This window comes from Microtus pennsylvanicus, chromosome 19, assembly GCF_037038515.1.
Source record: "Microtus pennsylvanicus isolate mMicPen1 chromosome 19, mMicPen1.hap1, whole genome shotgun sequence".
NCBI lineage: Eukaryota > Metazoa > Chordata > Mammalia > Rodentia > Cricetidae > Microtus > Microtus pennsylvanicus.
In genome coordinates, this window is record NC_134597.1 from 12383036 (window position 1) to 12400800 (window position 17765).

Sequence of the window (17765 nt, forward strand, 5' to 3'; positions counted from 1 at the left end):
ATTTTAATTGCTAAATTTTATTGTACTGTGTTATAAATATATTGCTTATGAGATGTTCTTTAGAATTTGATACAAATTCAAACGTGCCTTTCTAGTTAGAATTCAAAAGTTTGGGACAAAATACTCATTCTCTTTCTCACCTGCACATAATCCAAGTGCTTCATTCTTAAGCCATTTTCACTGATACCTACTACTGAGTTTTCAACAACATAAGGATACTTCTCTATTGTTGATTTTTACTTCTTTTTTGTACATTGACAACTTCATATAAATATTTAAAATCTATTCATAGCCATTACTATTTGTTAGGTTTTACTGTTTCATCCATATTGGTTATCCTAAAGTTACTATATTTCATGATTTTCATTTCACTAGATATGAATATTCCTATAGTTTATTATATTATCTCTTATCTGACAAGTATTTTTAACCTGACAGTTTTTAAAGTTTCTTCTATATTTGTTTCTTTCTTATCATCTTGTGATATTATTTTATTGACATGTCATCTTGTGAACATTTTGAAACAATTAATAATTACTTTTTTAAAAGGTTTTTATTTTCTTATTAATTGCATTTTCTCTTTGTTTTTCTCAACTCTTTGGTGAATTATTATATACTTAAAAACCTCAAATTTACTTCTCTGCAGCTGTATGCATTTATTACAGGATTGTGTAATCACTTCTCATGCAAGAAAGGTGACCTGTGTTCCCAGGCAGGATGCAGAAGGAGAGTGTCAGTGGCTGATCTGGGTTTAAGGGCCTCTGATGCTCTCTCTCTCTCTCTCTCTCTCTCTCTCTCTCTCTCTCTCTCTCTCTCTCTCTCTCTCTTCTCTCCTTACTGACACCCCACAAAGTCCATGTACCAACACAAGCATGAAAAAGAAGAGAGAGCTAATTCATCCATGCAAAGTTCTTTCTTACCATTGCATCTTTCCATTCTCCTTCTGCCTGTGTAGACCTGTTTTCCAGTGTAAAAGAAAAGCTTTGTTATTTCCAAAAGTGTGTGTGTGTTGTGTGTATGTGTGTGTGTGTAGAAATGTATGTATGGTGTGTGTGTATGTATGTATGTATGTATGTATCTATGTATGGTGTATGGTGTAAATTCTCCTGTTTTATCCTTAATCAGAATTGCTAGAAACAAGAGAGCAGAGGGAACAGAACTGTGATGTTTCATCAGTGAAAGCAGAGCTTGGAGTCTGTCTTGGTCTCCCTCTGTCTGTCCTATAGTGACACACTTTATATGGAAGTGACTCTTTGATCTCTGTGGAATCACACAGTAAGTAAGTGTGAAGTAGCCAATCAGGGCTCTTGGGTGTCTTCTTGACGCCTGGATTTGAGCACTGGTTGTCCTTCATATCTTTTGTTGACATGCTCCCTTCGTATCTCTGTTTGCCCCTTGCTTCTTGTCTCAAATAATGATGCATATTTCCATTCTCTTGATGTCATGGATAGATTGTATTACATCCTACCCAACACACACACACACACACACACACACACACACACACACACACACAGAGAGAGAGAGAGAGAGAGAGAGAGAGAGAGAGAGAGAGAGAGAGAGAGAGAGAGATGCTGCAGACTCTCAAAGTGAAGAAGTACAGAACTTGTTCCCTACAGTACCTCTAGCTTACCTATTTTCTAAACCTTCCGATTTCTATGAATCCCCATGTCTAAAGCTCAGAAAGAAACACCTGTCCCCAGATCTGTGACTCCATCACTTGGTTTATTCAAACCATGGTTTTATTCAAAGTGTCCATTGACTGTGTAAATAGAGAGCATAGCTCTTCATTCTCAGCTGTGGACTTTTTCCTGGACAGCGGGCACTCTCTTCCTTACCGTCTCCCAATGAAGTGGAGGGAAGTTCAGTAAGGACAACAAAAAGGTAACATAAATTAGTGTTTTGAACCATTGCCCCACCAAACGCTCCATAGTCCATCTTACCAAATGTTTCCTGTCTCTGCAGTGAGAGTAAGGATGAATGTGGCTTTACTCTGAGTCTGAAGCAACTAGGATCATGAACTTGGTTGTACATGCTGAGCTGTAGCTTAGTACACATCAGCAGAGCTGAGACGGTCCTTTGAGGGGGGCTGGCTGGAAGATTCATAAAAGTTGAGATGATACATGAGAAAATTAATAGAAGAAATGTTGTCATCCTTGGTCCAGCACTTAGTAACCCAGGTACAACATAAGCCCTGTCTCTGAGACCAGTGACAACAAGGGGCAATTATGTTTCTCATTGCCTTCTCCACTCCATTCTGCAAAACTGCATTCCTTAGGGCTAGCAGAGAGATGTTCAAAGGGCCACACCCTAGATGTATAATACTTGGAACTAACAAACATGCGACTCCAGGTTTTGTGGAAGATAATTTCTCTTCTAGGCATTAGATTTCTTACCGCCTCATTTAGACCCCTTGTTGATGATTAGAGGAATAATTCTTTAAGAGGTGACAAACATCAGCCAGTTTTAGGCTGTTAGATGACTCAATTCCTTCAGAAATACGTCGTGTGCTGTCCACTTCTTGCAATGATGCTTTGGTGAGAAAGGCATTTCTTTACTCATCCGTGGAGGGCATTCACCCTTGCAGCCATGAATTTGAGGCTATGAATGGAAGAGCTCCAAGCCTCTTGACTAGAAAAACTCATGCAACAAAGCGCATCTTGGAAATTTGAAAAAAAAAAGTCAAATTCTGCTTCTGAAGTGATCATTTGGGAAGAAGAGTGGATCCCACAGCTAGGAAACCATTGAGTCTATTGGAAGCCATGCCTGGTGAGCTTTCACTATGTTGCTCATAACGAGTTATTAAATGATACAAACTTTTCATCTCTGGTGTGTACTTAGAATAAGAATGTTCATGACAATTCTGTCATGCTGTGATGGATTCAGAATTAGGACTTATGATCCCATGACTCATTCTTTGATGAAACTTGTAAAAATCCTCTTGCATGTACCACAACTTTTCTTTCACGGAAGATTTTTTCAGATCCATGTGTCAGTTAGCATGTTTTGGAATAATTCACTGAGTTTTTAATAAAAATGTCTAATCTAAAGACCAAGTATGAACTATAATTCAAATGAAGACTATTTCTATTTTTAAAAGCCTGAAACTTCTTCAGTATTAATACTAACAGAAAAATAGGAAAGAATTGGAAACTTGTCACATGCAACTGCATGAAAGGCATAAGTGTTATCTCAGAGGAAAAGAAGGAAATGTCAAATATTTTAGCACTGTTTTGCTGCAATCTTAAATAGCAGTATTGGAAGAGGAGCAAATCATACCTGCTCTATCAAGAAATTTCTATAATCAAGAAAAATTAATAACACACAGCCACAACTTCTGGCAATAGCAGTTCTTGCTTTGATATGCCTAGAAGGTCCACAGTGCCAAAATAAACACCAGACTGTCCCCAAAGCACCTCAGCTACTACAAAGAAAATGAAGCCACTTCTATCACGTTCTGGGGCTTGCCCAGAGAAAATAGTCACTCATTTTTTTTTGAAACAATGAAAGAAAATATTCATTTGTGCTGCTCAGATGGAAACTCATAAAAGGATTCGTAGCTAGCAGATAGCAAGGTCTAGGTTTACAATGGTGAGTGTCGTCTCTTTTATAATGAGAGAGGCACGCAAATCATTTCAAAGAGAAGTCCTATGTGGAGTATTAGAGTTCTGTCAAGTGCGGCGAAAATAATCAAGAATTAGAAGCTCTTTCCAGAAGGCTTGCATCAGTGCCTACAGGATGGGCAGAATCTGAGTTCATTTTGAAAGCATGAGCAGGATTTAGGGAGGTGCAGATGCAGGGTCAGGACCATCGAAAAGAAGGGTTAGCATAGACAGTAAAAGGCCTGGGAGCCTCCCTCCTTCTAAGCCCAACAAAATGCTAAGGACAGCAGGCTGAAGGATAGATGTGTGAAAAGAGGGGCTTTGGTGCAATCATAAAATCATCTTATAGAAGTATTTTTAATCCATTTAAAGGATTTTGGATATTTTTTTTAAGTTTCTGGAACCGTCTATTACTGTATAATGGGAGGCTTATAGAAATTTCTTTCACTGATGGGGCGAGTAAGAAGACTCAGCCAGGGCAGGAGGAACAGAAAAACTCAGGTAAAAATTCAGTCCCCAAAAGAATTGTAGGTATCCCCCGGGACTTGGTCGTCAGTAACACCCAACTCATTATATGAGTGGGGAGATGGATCCATACACTGGAATCAGCTCTGAGATCAGTGATTAACATGGCACATGCCATGTTGACCAAACAGGATTGGCAGCACATTGACCACCAGGAAAACATTCTGTGACAGCGCAAACCAGGGTTCAGAGAAACATGGCTGCACATAGGCACAGGTGAAATTAAACATTGGATCTAAAGCAAGAAGGCATGCTGTGTCACTTAGTAGAGTAGGGTATTGTAATGTCTTTGTAAGGGTAAGCAATGATAAAAATAGGCAAATGCTAAATAATTATGCTCTTACAACCATCTTCTCTTTTACAAGTCATTGTGTGTCTCATTTTTTTCCTTGTTTTGAGACAGATATCACTATGTTGCTCTCTGGCTGGTCTGTAAGGAACAGAAGTCTGCTCCCCATGTCTTTCTGAGTGTGTGCATGATGCCCAGTGTTCAGCCCCAATTTCTTAATAGCCTTATTTTACATTTCATTTTAAAATTCTTTAAAAGCTGGTGGGGGAGAGTCTTCTGTTTTGTGTTAATTTCATTGGTTAAATAAAGAGACTGCCTCAGCCCTTTAATAGGACAGAAAATTAGGTAGGTGGAGTAAACAGAACAGAATGCTGGGAGAAAGAAGCCGAGTCGTCTAGTCGCCATGATTCTCTCACTCCAGACAGACGCAGGTTAAGATCTTCCCTGGTAAGCCACCTTGTGGGCTACACAGATTATTAGAAATGGGTTAGATTAATATGTAAGAGCTAGCCAATAAGAGGCTGGAACTAATGGGCCAGGCAGTGATTAAAAGAATACAGTTTCCATGTAATTATTTTGGGTATAAAGCTAGCCGGGTGGTGGGACGCAGCCAGCCGCTCGTATTACAACAAAAAGCAAATATTATTTCCCTATTAGGGTTCCAACAAGACAGGTTTTCAAAGCTTCTTTAGAGGTAGCTTAGAATCTCATACATAAAATTATAGTTTAAAATTAAGTGGACTTCTAACTAACATTGCCTTGTCTCTGAGAGTCTGAAGTCTGAAGATGAAAAGAACCAACAGCCATGCTTGTCACAGGTCCTACAAGGAGGAAAGTTTTCTCCCTCACTATGTCAGACAGGCAGCTCAGGCCTAAAGCCACCTGTTGAAGTCTATCCACTGGCTATGACTGCTAGTAGGTATAATAGATAGACTCAGGCTATGAGTCTGGGACAGCTATTTGAAAATGTATCTGTGGTCTCCTGAGTAAATTGGGAGCATGGGGACCTTGAGGGGAGGGTTGAAGGGGGGAGGGAAGAGGCAGGGAGAGGAGCAGAGAAAAATGTAGAGCTCAATAAAAATCAAAAACAAAGAAAAAAAGAAAATGTATCTGTGAAAGGTGTTTTCTCCTCAAAAACAGAGACTTCATCTTTCCATTGGGTGGTACCTAGAATAGCCACAACCAACTTCCTGAAGGTTCTGTGTCAACTAGAGGCTGACACATATTGACAGATGTAAAGCTGTCACTCACACCAGGGCTCAAATCAAGCTACACCTACACACACACACACACACACACACACACACACACACACACACAGCTATCTGCTCAACTTTAGCTGGTTTGGAATTGACTTTCTGGGACTTACAGCTAAAATCATTCTATGGTGGCTTCAGTGAGGATGGCCCCTATAAGTTCATATTCTTGATCCCCAGTTAGTGAATCTCTTTTGGAAAAATTAGGAGGTGTGGTCTTGTTGGAGGAGATATATCATTGAGAGTGGGATTTGAGGTTTCAGAATCTCACACCCACCATCCATCCCCCCCCCTCTCTCTCTCCTCTCTCTCTCTCTCTCTCTCTCTCTCTCTCTCTCTCTCTCTCTCTCTCTCTCTCTCTCTCTCTCTCTCTCTGCTTCCAACTTGCGAATGAGATAGATGTAGGCTCTCAGCTATTTCTCCAGCACCACGCTATGCTCCTGGCCATGCTAACTGACTAATCCTCTTAAATTATTTTATTAAATTCTTTATTTTATGAGTTGCCTTGCTCATGGTGTTTCACCACAGCAATGGGATGGTGACTAAGTCATATCCCACAGGAAGCTGTGGCAAATACAGGAAATAACACCACAGAGGAGCAGCTGCTAGTGGAGGATTAAGAGAAGAACCTTGGCGCTCCACTGCCAGGACTGGCTTTCATCCCTTATCTACACCTTTAACCTTAGGGGGTCACTTAGGCTGCCATGCTTACTTTTATCAAGCTATAAAATGTGGACGATAATGCTCATTTCGTATTGTTAGAAATAATGAATTAATAAAAATGAATAAATATGCAAAAATGCTTAAAACAGTCCCTTTGCCTTGTCCCTGCCCCTCTTCATTGTAGACTTAAAAAATTTGACAATATAGTTATTTATCACTACAATATGCAAGTATATGGGATAGTGCATTTATACATTTCAGTACAAGCTTACAACATGATGGACTGCCTAGATCCAGGACTGAACCTGAACCTTTGGAATATTCATTCATTTAATAATTGTTAAATCCCTCTTACATGAAAAGCATTGTATATATACAGACACATTTATTTAAGAAAATATCCAGTGAGTTTCTTTTCTTCTTTCACCATGTAAGTCCTGGGAGCAAACACAGGTGGCCAGGGTTAGGGGAAAATGCCTTCGCCCACTGTCTTAGTCAGGGTTTTATTGATGCAAAGAGACACCATGACCACAGTAACTCTATATAAAGAAAACGTTTAATTGGGTGGCTTACAGTTCAGAGGTGTAAGCCATTGTTATAGGATTGGGAAGCATAGTAGCATACAGACAGACATGGTGCCAAAGAAGGAGCCACTTTCTAGAACTAAAATTCTTTGAATGAATACACAACACTAGAAAATACCCAGTTTACTTCCTAAAGGAGCTTTATTAAATTAGATTTATTTTAATGATTTAATTGCACAATTTTCTGAGAATTTCATATATAATATATTTTGATCATATTCGACATTCACTTTCCCTACCTTCTCCTAGATCCCCTCCACCACATTCTCCTTCCAACTTCATATCTTCCTTTTGGCTGTTTTAGAACTCTCTAGGTCCAATTATTACTGCCTGAATGAATCCTGGTGTGGAACTGTCCAATGGAGCATAGTTAACTGACCGGTGATCATTCTCCTGAAGAAAATTAACTCTTCCTTTCGCAGTAGACAACACCTGCCTGATTCCTCAGTGAGGCCTACGATATCTTAAGCCTTCCTCTTCCATGCCGAAAGTTGACTGGCACCATCTTGTGCAGGTCTTATGCATGCAAGCACAGCTGCAGAGAGCTCAGGGGTGCAGCAGCTCTGTCATGTTCAGAATGCACCATGTTGCAGCGTTCTTCCTCATGTCCTGGCTCACGTGATCTTTTCACTCTCTCATTGGCGATGTTCCCTGAACCTTGAGCCCAAGAATTTGAAAAGTAAATAAAGAGCAAAAAAAAAAAAAAACCACTGCAAAACATCAGAGCCTATAGATTTGCTATGATCCTGAAAAAGCTACTATTACTACATTTAATTTATAAAAAGATTGAACGGTATTGCTAATATGACCAGAGCAAGTAATATTTTCGGTCTCAGAAAATTGCACTTACTCACACATGCAGATGGTTTCATGGGAGTTGTTTGTGCATGAAATCATGTACCCTGAGAACTGGTGGATGTCAAGGGTCACCTAGGGGAGTGCTCATGCCAGTGCACGAGGCAGCCCTCTCTACAGCATCTAACCCCATTTGACAAGCTTCTTTCCTTAGACATCCAGCAGATTCTTGTGAGAGCAGTAACAATGTGGAGCATGATTTGGTGAGAGTTGGAGAGGTATGGCTGTCAGCCAAGCATATCGTCTCTTTCTTCCAGGATACTTACTTTTTCAAAACATTGATTGCCTAGCAGTGAGCAATTTATTTAGTCTGCTGTTTCTTCCACATCGTAATCACACCCCCTCCCCCTCAACACCAAAACTGCCTTTGGGCCACCCTTCTGGCCAAATCTATCTAAATATGTACTGGAATGTTGTCGCCCAGCCCTCTGGGAGTAGTATGAGCTTGATTTAGAAACAAGCCTGTTCCCCAAAGCCTCAGCTATTCTTTGATGCTCAGCCCTTATCTCACTCTGCCTTATTGTTTATATTTTTGAAAGCCGTTGTACCTACCAAAAACAATAATCATGATCAAAAACCCCCTTCTTGGGCTGGTGAGATAGCATGGTGGTAAAGTAGTTTGCCATCAACCCAAGTTTGGTCCTTGGAATTCACATGGTGAAAGAAGAAAACTAACTTATTGTTAGCCTCCATGCATGCACAATCACACACAGGGTGCCCACACATACAAAATAAACAATAAATTAATATAATAATTTAAAAAATAATCCTACTTGTCATTTTAAATACCTCATTTTATTACTAGTACTAGCTTGCACTTGCATAGTGCTTAATGTATAATAAGCACTTCTAAAAGTCTTGTATTTTATGTGTGCCTATGTATGTGGGTATGTACATGTGTAAGGGAAGTTGCTTGCAGAGGCCAGAAGAGGGCACCGGATTTCCTGGAGCTGGAGTTACAGGTGGATATGAGCCACTTCATATGGGTGCTGGGAACTAGAATTGAGTCTGTGCTTTTAACTATTAGGCACTCTAAAAAAAAATACATATATGTTAACTCAACTCTGATTTTAAAAGTTGTTGAGTCGTCACTCATTTTATTCTCATTTTATAAATTAATAAACTGAGGTATGGAAAAATTCAAAGGCTAAGACAAAGCCATGCTATTATATAGAAATGGCAAGCAAGTGTGAGATTTCACAATAGATAGGAACCCTAATTTTCCTCACTGGTACACCTTCTCTCGGACACACCACCCCACCCCACTTTTTTACCTAAATACACAGTGCTTTTAAGTCATTACCATTGTTAAAAATTTGCCAGTTCCGCTGGGCTGTGGTGGTGCATGTCTTAAATCACAGCACTTGGGAGGCAGAGACAGATCTCTGTGATTTCGAGGCCAGTCTGGTCTACAAGAGATAGTACCAGGACAGCCTCCAAAGCTACAGAGAAAACCTGTTTCAAAAAAAATTGCCACTTCCTTCTTGGTTTGATGTCAAAAGAAACTGCTGTGAAAAACTGGTCTGAAGTTGTTTTTCATCAACCAATTCATTTTTTGCTATATCAGGGTGTTGTGGATGATGGATAAGCACTCTACTACCCAGTTACAAGATCAGTAATGTGCTCTGGGAGGATGCTCTTGTACACTGTAAAGATTTGTCACTCGTGCCAGGCGGTGGTGGCACACACCTTAAATCCCAGCACTCGGGAGGCAGAGGCAGGCCGATCTCTGTGAGTTCGAGGCCAGCCTGGTCTACAAGAGCTAGTTCCAGGACAGGAACCAAAAAACTACGGAGAAACCCTGTCTCGAAAATCAAAAAAAAAAAAAAAAGATTTGTCACTCATATTGGTTTAATAAAACACTAATTGGCCAGTAGCCAAGCAGGAAGTATAGGCAAGACAACCAGACTAGGAGAATTCTTGGCAGAAGAAAGGTAGTCACCACTCAGATGCAGAGAAAGCAAGATGAGAATGCCTTACTGAGAAAAGGTACCAAGCCATGTGGCTAAACATAGACAAGAATTATGGGTTAATTCAAGCTGTAAGAGCTAGCTAGGGATATGCCTAAGTCATTGGCCAAACAGTGTTGTAATTATTATAGTTTCTGTATGATTATTCAGGTCTGGGTAGCTGGGAAACAAAAGCACAGTCTCCATTTGTTGTAGGGAGAGGCTGCTTGTTTGTCTCGGCCGCCCAGCTAGCTTAACCCTGAAATAACCACACAGAAATTTTATTAATTAAAACACTGTTTGGCCCATTTGCTCTAGCCTCTTATTGGCTAACTCTCACATCTTGATTTAACCCATTTCTATTAATCTGTATAGCGCCATGTGGCAGTGGCTTACAGAGAAAGAGTCAACATGTCTGACTCTGGCAGCTCCATGGCAGCTCTCTCTCACTCTGCTTTCTTCCTCCCAGCTCTCAGCTAAGTTTTCCCCACCTACCTAAGTCCTACCCTATCAAAAGGCCAAGGCAGTTTTTTTTTCATTAACCAATGAAAGCAACACATAAACAAAAGGACCTCCTACACCATTTATTTACATCCATATGTGTGTGTGTGTGTGTTATGGTGTGTCTGTGTGTATGTGTGTGGGAGTTATGATGTGTCTGTGTGTATCTGTTTATTGTGTGGTATGTGGGGTGTGGTATATATGTGTGGTGTGTGTGTATGTGTGTGTATGTGTATGGAGCATGGGGTGCGGTGTATGTCTGGTATATGTGTGTGCATGTGTGTATGTGTATGTGGTATATGTCTATGTGTGGTGTATATATGTGTAATGTGTGTATATGTGTATGTGCCTTGTATGTGTGTGGTGTGTGTATATGTGATATGGGTGTATATGTGGTCCATGTGTAAATGGTGTGTGTGTATGTATATGTGGTATATGTGTATGAGAGATGTATATGTGAGGTTTGTGAGGTGTATATATCTGTGTATGTGATATGTGTGTATGTGGTATATGGGGGGTATATGTGGTGCATGTATATGTGGCATGTGTGTGTATGTATGTGTGAGTATATGTGTTATGTGGGGGGGTACATGTGGTATGTGTGTATATATTTGTGGTATTTATATGTGGGGTGTTTGCGTATTTGTGGATTTCACTTTTTGAGACATAGTTTCACTAAGTACTTAGACTAACCTTAAATTCCCTTCCCAGGACGCAAACTTGCAAATCCTCATACCTCAGCTTCTCAAGAGGCTCGGCAGTTCTCTTCTGCATGGAGACAATGACTGATCACCCCGTTTTCTCTTAGTAGTTATCCTCCTCAGATTCTTCCAATAGACAGGGAGTGTAAGAGTCACAAAATCTTTTACAATTTCACATATCACTATGCTCATTCAGTGCGTAATTCCAAAAATAAAAGAGTTTACCAAAACAGAGCTGCTCCACCTAGAGTGAACACACCACCTCAATGCAGAGCAATAAGATTCAGGATTTAGGAAACCCATCCTCATGCAAAAGCATTTTCCCAGCCCCTCTGCGAAGGTTGCCCTTCTGAGCCCCATCCTGTTTCTGCCATGGGCGCACAACCATCCAGTTACTGTCCAAAGTGAGCAGGCAGGAACAGGCTTCCACGGAGCTCCATGACGCTGAATAGCAAAGGAAACAGCGTGCTTCTGTAACCATTGCACCTCCGTCCCCTGACAGATTCACAAGCGTCACCTGTGCTTGTTTTGAAGATGAGCAGAGTTCTAGAATCCAAGCCACCAGGGCCACCCTTCAGGCCTCCCTCCTTCTACACGATTAATATATCACAGGCAAAGAACATTTTAATGGGGGCAAGTTTACATCACTTACTTGAGGCCAAGGACACGGTATAATCTTTATCCTACTTGTGTTTCTAACTATTACAGTTTTTTAAAGAAGAGTCTTATAAATTTGTATTAAATTATTGCTATTAACATGTTTCTGTGTCGCGTTCAGCCCTCGTCCCGCAAGGATGACGCGACCACCGGAGCTCTTCTCACTGCAGTTTATTCCAGGACCTTTTACAATTCTCTCTCTCTTCCCTCCTCTCTTCTTCTCACTCCTTGACCTCTCTCTCTCTCTCTCTCTCTCTCTCTCTCTCTCTCTCTCTCTCTCTCTCTCCTCTCTCTTCTCTCTCCTTGACCTCTCTCTCTTTCTCTCTTTCCTTCCTCTCTCCTTTCCTCTCTCCTCTCTTCCCTCTCTCTCCAGGCCAACCTCTCCCAGCCCTTAAGTAGGCACGGGCTGCCAATCCCAGATTGCCAGGTGAGCACTGCCCATAGGTCCACGCATATGCAAGCAGCTGATAATCATTGCGTGATCATAGCATAGGTCAGGCCTTAGCCATCTCAGGAGTTGATTATACATCTCCATCAGGTGTGACACCACGCAGCTCGCTACATTTCTGGATCTCTTTGAAAGTTTCTATTCACATTTAAGGAAAGGTGTGCACACCCATAGCGTCATGCTTTTCTTTGTTGAGTAAAACAGGTCTTACAGATGTTCCCCTCTTACAGTGCAGCTCTGAAGGGGATGTAAGCAGCCAATCCAACCTCTCCTATTTCTATAAACGGCTATGAAGCCTATGCTGGTGATATGACCAACACACATTTTATAGTGGCAAGAGAAGTCTGATTATTTGAAAGGTGAGCACTGTGACATAATGAGATAAAGGGGAAATTAGGAAAGGAACATGAAATGGGGGTGGGAATGGGAGGGCAGGGTAAAGGAGGCAGCATGAGGAAGGACAGCTAATACTAAAGGCTTTTTGAAAAGCCATGTGGAAATCTACTAGTGTAGAAGCTTCCTAATCTGTATATGTGGGGAGGAATTTAAATATATATTTGTGTGTGTGTGTTCGTGTGTGTATAACATTACCATACAATTGCATCTTTTGCTACCAAGTAAGTGCCCCTCCCCACAAAGATTAGGTAGACTCCCCCAAATACTACAGACTATTGTCATTGCTATTATTGGCTGTTTGCTGCCACTATAGTTAAATCTCGTTTCTAAAGACATCTTTTACTTGTTGTTAGCACTCAGACATTATGCTGGTCTGCCCCATCACCTGGCAGGATGGACTTGTCACTGCTCAGGCAAACACATAGTCCTATGGCAGTATGTCACCACACAATTTATACAAATATGCTGTGTGGCTGTGTAAGGCTCTGTGTGTATGTGCAAAACGGCCCCCTTTTAAAGCTAGCTCCCCACTGTTCCTCGCTCTCTTCACCACTTCCTTTTCTCAGTCGACCCCATGACCTCTTCTTTCACCCCCTATCAGTAGACTTCCATTTGGGTTTGTTGCTACTGAACTATAATGCTTATGGCATCAAACATGGGGAGAATCGAGCCGATGCCCAACCAGAAGCTTCAGCCCTACTGACTGGCGTCCATGGTACTGAAAGGCACTGTGCATGTTACCAGAGGAGAAAAGTAAGCATCAGTATCACCCAGCTATGAAGCCCTGTGACCTACGATAGTGACCTACCTGCAAGGCAGTGCAATCATGGCACAAATTTTATGGAATTAACAAGTGTATTTGATTGAATTTAAAGCCTGCTCCACATATGGAACCCATGCCTGATTCTTCTAAAGTGACTAAGAGCCTGAGACAATACAGGTCTTAGGCCTCAAAAGAAAGCTTACGACTACTATTATACTAAATAAGAACAAGAAATGGCTGATGATACTGCCGTGCCCATAGATCAGGATATTGTTCGGGTCTCATCCGAGAAGCTTCTTGCAGTATACGGTTACTAACACAGAGACCCACAAGTGGACAATGCCGAGTGAGAGATGTTGGTCTTTGTCACATTCTTCCCCCTTGAGTCATAGGGATCTTTGCAGAAGAGGAGCTGAAACGATTGTCAGAGCCCAAGGTTGTGGATGACTCCAAGGAAGCAGCATCTTACAGTCTCCACGGTGCTGATTCACACATGAACTCACAGACACCATGACCACACGCACAAGACCTGTACAAGTTCAAGCCAGACAAATCCTAGCACTGAGAAGGGGAACCAGGGACAAAGTCCCATGCCTAGTCACGGAGCTATTTGCAACTGTTAGCTGCTGGAAGAGGGAAGATCAGTTTTCTCCACTGGAGTAGCACTGGGCATGTCCACCACATTCCAGGGCAGATCCCATCTCAGTAGTTGGGCCACACAAAAGGGATCCATGCTTTTGCGTGCTTCTATTGCTGCTGCTGTTTTGTCTTAGTATTTTTGTTTGTTTGTTTTATGTCTGCTTTGAGTTTGAGTACTGTTTTTGTTTTTATTATTATTATTATTATTTTAAAGAGAGAAAAAGAATACAGTTGGAGGGCTAGGGAGGAGAGAAAGACCTGGAAGGAGTAGGGGAGAGGAAAAATATGATCAAATATATTATTTAAAAACAAATTTAGAGTCAATTTATTTTTAAATAAATTATAAATAAAATAGTTCATTATGTTTTTATAAAATAACACTCCTATTATTTCTTTTCTAAAAGACAAGCTATAAAAATAGAGAAAGGAACAGTATGCAGCGATGTAAGAACATGCAACAGTACAGTGTAACCCAATGCAAAAACAGAAACGAATGCATGCCAATAAAAACATGAATACCAAATGAGAGAAAGGGTGCTTATCCAAGAAACTTGTCAAGGTAAAATAAAGGGCTTTAAAGGGTGTGTGTGCATTACTATGAGACACGAAACCTTTAAATAGAAAACAAAAGCATGAGTTTACAGAAATCAGCTTTAAGGAGTCTAGAATGTGAGCGGGAATGAAGCACCCGGCCTGGGCCCTGGGCAGCCGGAAAGAGCGGTGGGCCAGTCTGAGGAAGGTGCTCTGCTTTTCAGAAGCTGGAAGTTTGAAAGGAAGTTTGGAATCTGACAGAGATGAAAGAAGGGTGGAATAGGAATATTTTCCCACAAACACTCCTAAATCAGGAATTTGTGTGACTAAGTCATGATACATGACTGAAGTTTGCGATGAGTCTAAAAAGACATGAGTAATTTCTCTGTACTATTTTTTCCTGTATTTCTGTTCATGAAAGAGTAATAAGCCCCTTGGGGAGGGCTATAGCATTTGGAAAGCTTCCCACCCAGAATAGAAAACATTCTTCCGCTACCATGAGTCCTCCACAATTAACACCCGGCTGCTCTCCTTACTTACTGTAAGACTGTGAACAACTCTCCCAGCTTTTCTGTCTTGCTTTCTGAGCTATAAAATGAAGATCCCATTAGCATTAATAAACTGGTATAAATATTAAATGAGGTTATATTATAAAGTGCTTATGCACAAGATTAGAATATATTACTTCACAGTGAGTGGAATTTATGTTAAACCCATAACTGATTTTTTTCTTTCTCAATATTTTTAAGCCCTCGACCCATTTAATATGTAACCATTGTATTTCTGTCCTAATATCATCTGCCCTAGCTGTTTGGAACACCACCCACAACTGGTCCTGAGCCTGCCTTCCGTATTGGCTATCTGATGTAAATGGAATGGCTTCTTGCTAAAAATACGTCCTCAATGTGGTATGAACGGCCCTCGGTACAATGAAGTAAGCACTTCCTTTCCAATTAGACATTAGTAGAAATGATATGATCACACCTAGGGGCACATAAGAACGTCAAACAATCATCCATCTTCTGCATTCATGAATCTGTTTTCTCTTGTCATGGAGCTGGCACTGGACAGTATCCAGGGCCACAGCTGGGAAGCATGTGTTTCGTATAGAAACAAAAGCAGAAGGCCACCAGAGTGCCAGGTTTGAGGGGCAAGTCACAGGAGAGTAGATTAATTGTCCCTAACTCCGTCTGACAAAACTTCCCATAGTTAGTCCCATTCAGACTTTAAGTGACTAAAGCGTGAGGAAGACACAAGTAAATAATTTTGTCATAAGCATAAAGCTTCATGTAGTAATAATAACATATGGATTCCATATTACGGACAAGTAGAAATGTTACAGGAAGGTGTTCTTGCATCCAGATGATGTCTGGCTCAGTAAACATAGTCACATGTGAAAATAATGTGTTCCAATTCATCACAGCAGAAATCATGTTGAAGACAACACATCTAAACGAAACGATGCTGTGTCTTTGGAGAATCACTTGGAAAGGAAGAAGACTTAACTTATGCATGATGTCAAGTGAACTCATGGGGAACTTTTCCCAAAGAGACGGCTTGGTTCTGGCCAGTGTCAGTGCAGGCTCAGGTGGTCATTAGGATTCTCCTCTACGCTGCAGTCCCCATGATCTTCCTAAGAATATTTCATTGATGTTACTTATCTGCCTAAAATACCTGAGATTCACAATCATACATACATTATGGAAGCTTTTATTTTTTATAATAGCAAATAAACTAATATTAGTAAAGATGTAGAGAAACCCAAACTTACATGCTCTATTGATAAGACTGTAAAAAGAAAAGGGTGGCTGTTATGGGAAACAATACAGCGGTTCCTCTAGAACTTTCACGTGGTTTCGTGTATTACAGCTAATTCTCCTTCTGCCTGTGTATTCCTTTTTTTGTGTCACTGTGATAAAAATAGCCTAGAGAAACAGCTGAAAGCAGGGAAGGTTTGTCCTGGCTCACAGTTTCTGGGGATTTCAGTTCAGTATGGTGGGGAAGGCAAGATAAGTTTATGGAGGCAGAAACACGTAGCTGAGCAGGAAGCAGATACCACAACCTGAAACCAGGGGCAGTGGTAATCTTCAAAGACCCAACTCCAGTGACAAGCTTTGCCAGGCCAATCCCGATCTCCTTAAGTTCCACAGCCATCAAAATAACACCCCGAACTGGAAGCTAGAATTCAAGATATGAGCTCTGAATATCATTTCTGATTCAAACTGCAACAGTGTACCCTCAAACAAGAAAAAGAATTAACAAACAAAGATGTACATTCAAAAGAATGTAAAGAAGAATCTCTAAGAGATATGCACTCCCCAGGGCTGTGGAGATACCTTAGTGGGTAAGAGCACAGATGTATGAACAAGAGGTCTTGAGTTTGAATCCTCGGGACTTACATACAAGTTGAGCATGACACACACTCCAGCAACCCCAGTTTTGGGGGATGGAGATAGACCGACACCAGGAACTCAATGGCTGGCCAGCCCAGTTGAAATGGAGAACTTCAGGTTTAGTGGAAGCTCCTAGCTCTCAAAGTGAGGTGAAGTAATAGAGGAAGCTAACTAATGCCCTCCCCTGCTCCACAGGCTTAACATGGGTATGCAAAATAAACCAACCGCAAAGGACAACTACCACAATGTGCCTGGAGGCCTCAAACTCCTAGAGACCACAAGCAGATGGGTGAGTTCCAGGGGCTATAATGGCACGGCAATGACAAGTTACTTAAGAGTGTGATGTTTCATCTTTATAAGATAAGAAAGGTTCAGGAGATTGGTCCTACGACAAAGTCAGTCTAGAATTACTGAACTTTATCGTTACAAGCAGCTAAAATGATAACTTTTAGTTGTATGCGTTCTACCACAACTCCTAGAAAGAAAACACTCCCAGATGTCACAGTAATCTGCATGAGGCCTTCTGAGGATGAGCATTTGTGAGGTGTAGACATGGAGGCCCTCCAGGATGGCAGGCCTGCATCCTGTCTCTGGGCTTCTCCTTATCACAGTCACACCGTGCTCCCCGAGCTGAACCGAGGAACTCCCTCGCAGAATCCTCTTCGTCCCATTTCTGTCCTCGAGTCCATTCTATCCTTTCCTGCGGCTAGAGTGGTGAGTTTACCATGAAGTCAACAAAACGGGAACAGAAGGAACATTCCAGTTCCAAAGTGAATTGTTAAAATTTTTTTAAGAGCCTCGCCTCCTCAGAAGAAATTTCCATGAACTCTCAACTCCACTAAGCTTGGGTGCACTCTGGCTAGGTATCCCATAGGTGGCCAGGATGTCCCTGCCACCACGAGCCTCCTGTGGGCACGTTGACCCCCCCTCCCCCCAATTTGGGGGATGTTGCCACATGTTGTATCCGTTGCATTTATTTTATTTTTTTTCCGGGGTTTTTTTTCTTTCTTTCT

At 41.2% G+C, this 17765-nt stretch overlaps 1 long non-coding RNA gene across 2 annotated transcripts in view; it reads right to left on the reverse strand.

The window, feature by feature from the left end:
* Nucleotides 1-6990: 6990 nt before the first annotated feature.
* The window catches only part of LOC142838202 (uncharacterized), a 39893-nt gene continuing 29118 nt past the window's right edge, over nt 6991-17765 (reverse strand). For both annotated transcript variants that reach the window (XR_012908522.1, XR_012908521.1), the window contains one exon: nt 6991-7576. This is a non-coding gene — a long non-coding RNA (uncharacterized LOC142838202). The remainder of the gene's footprint in view (nt 7577-17765) is intronic.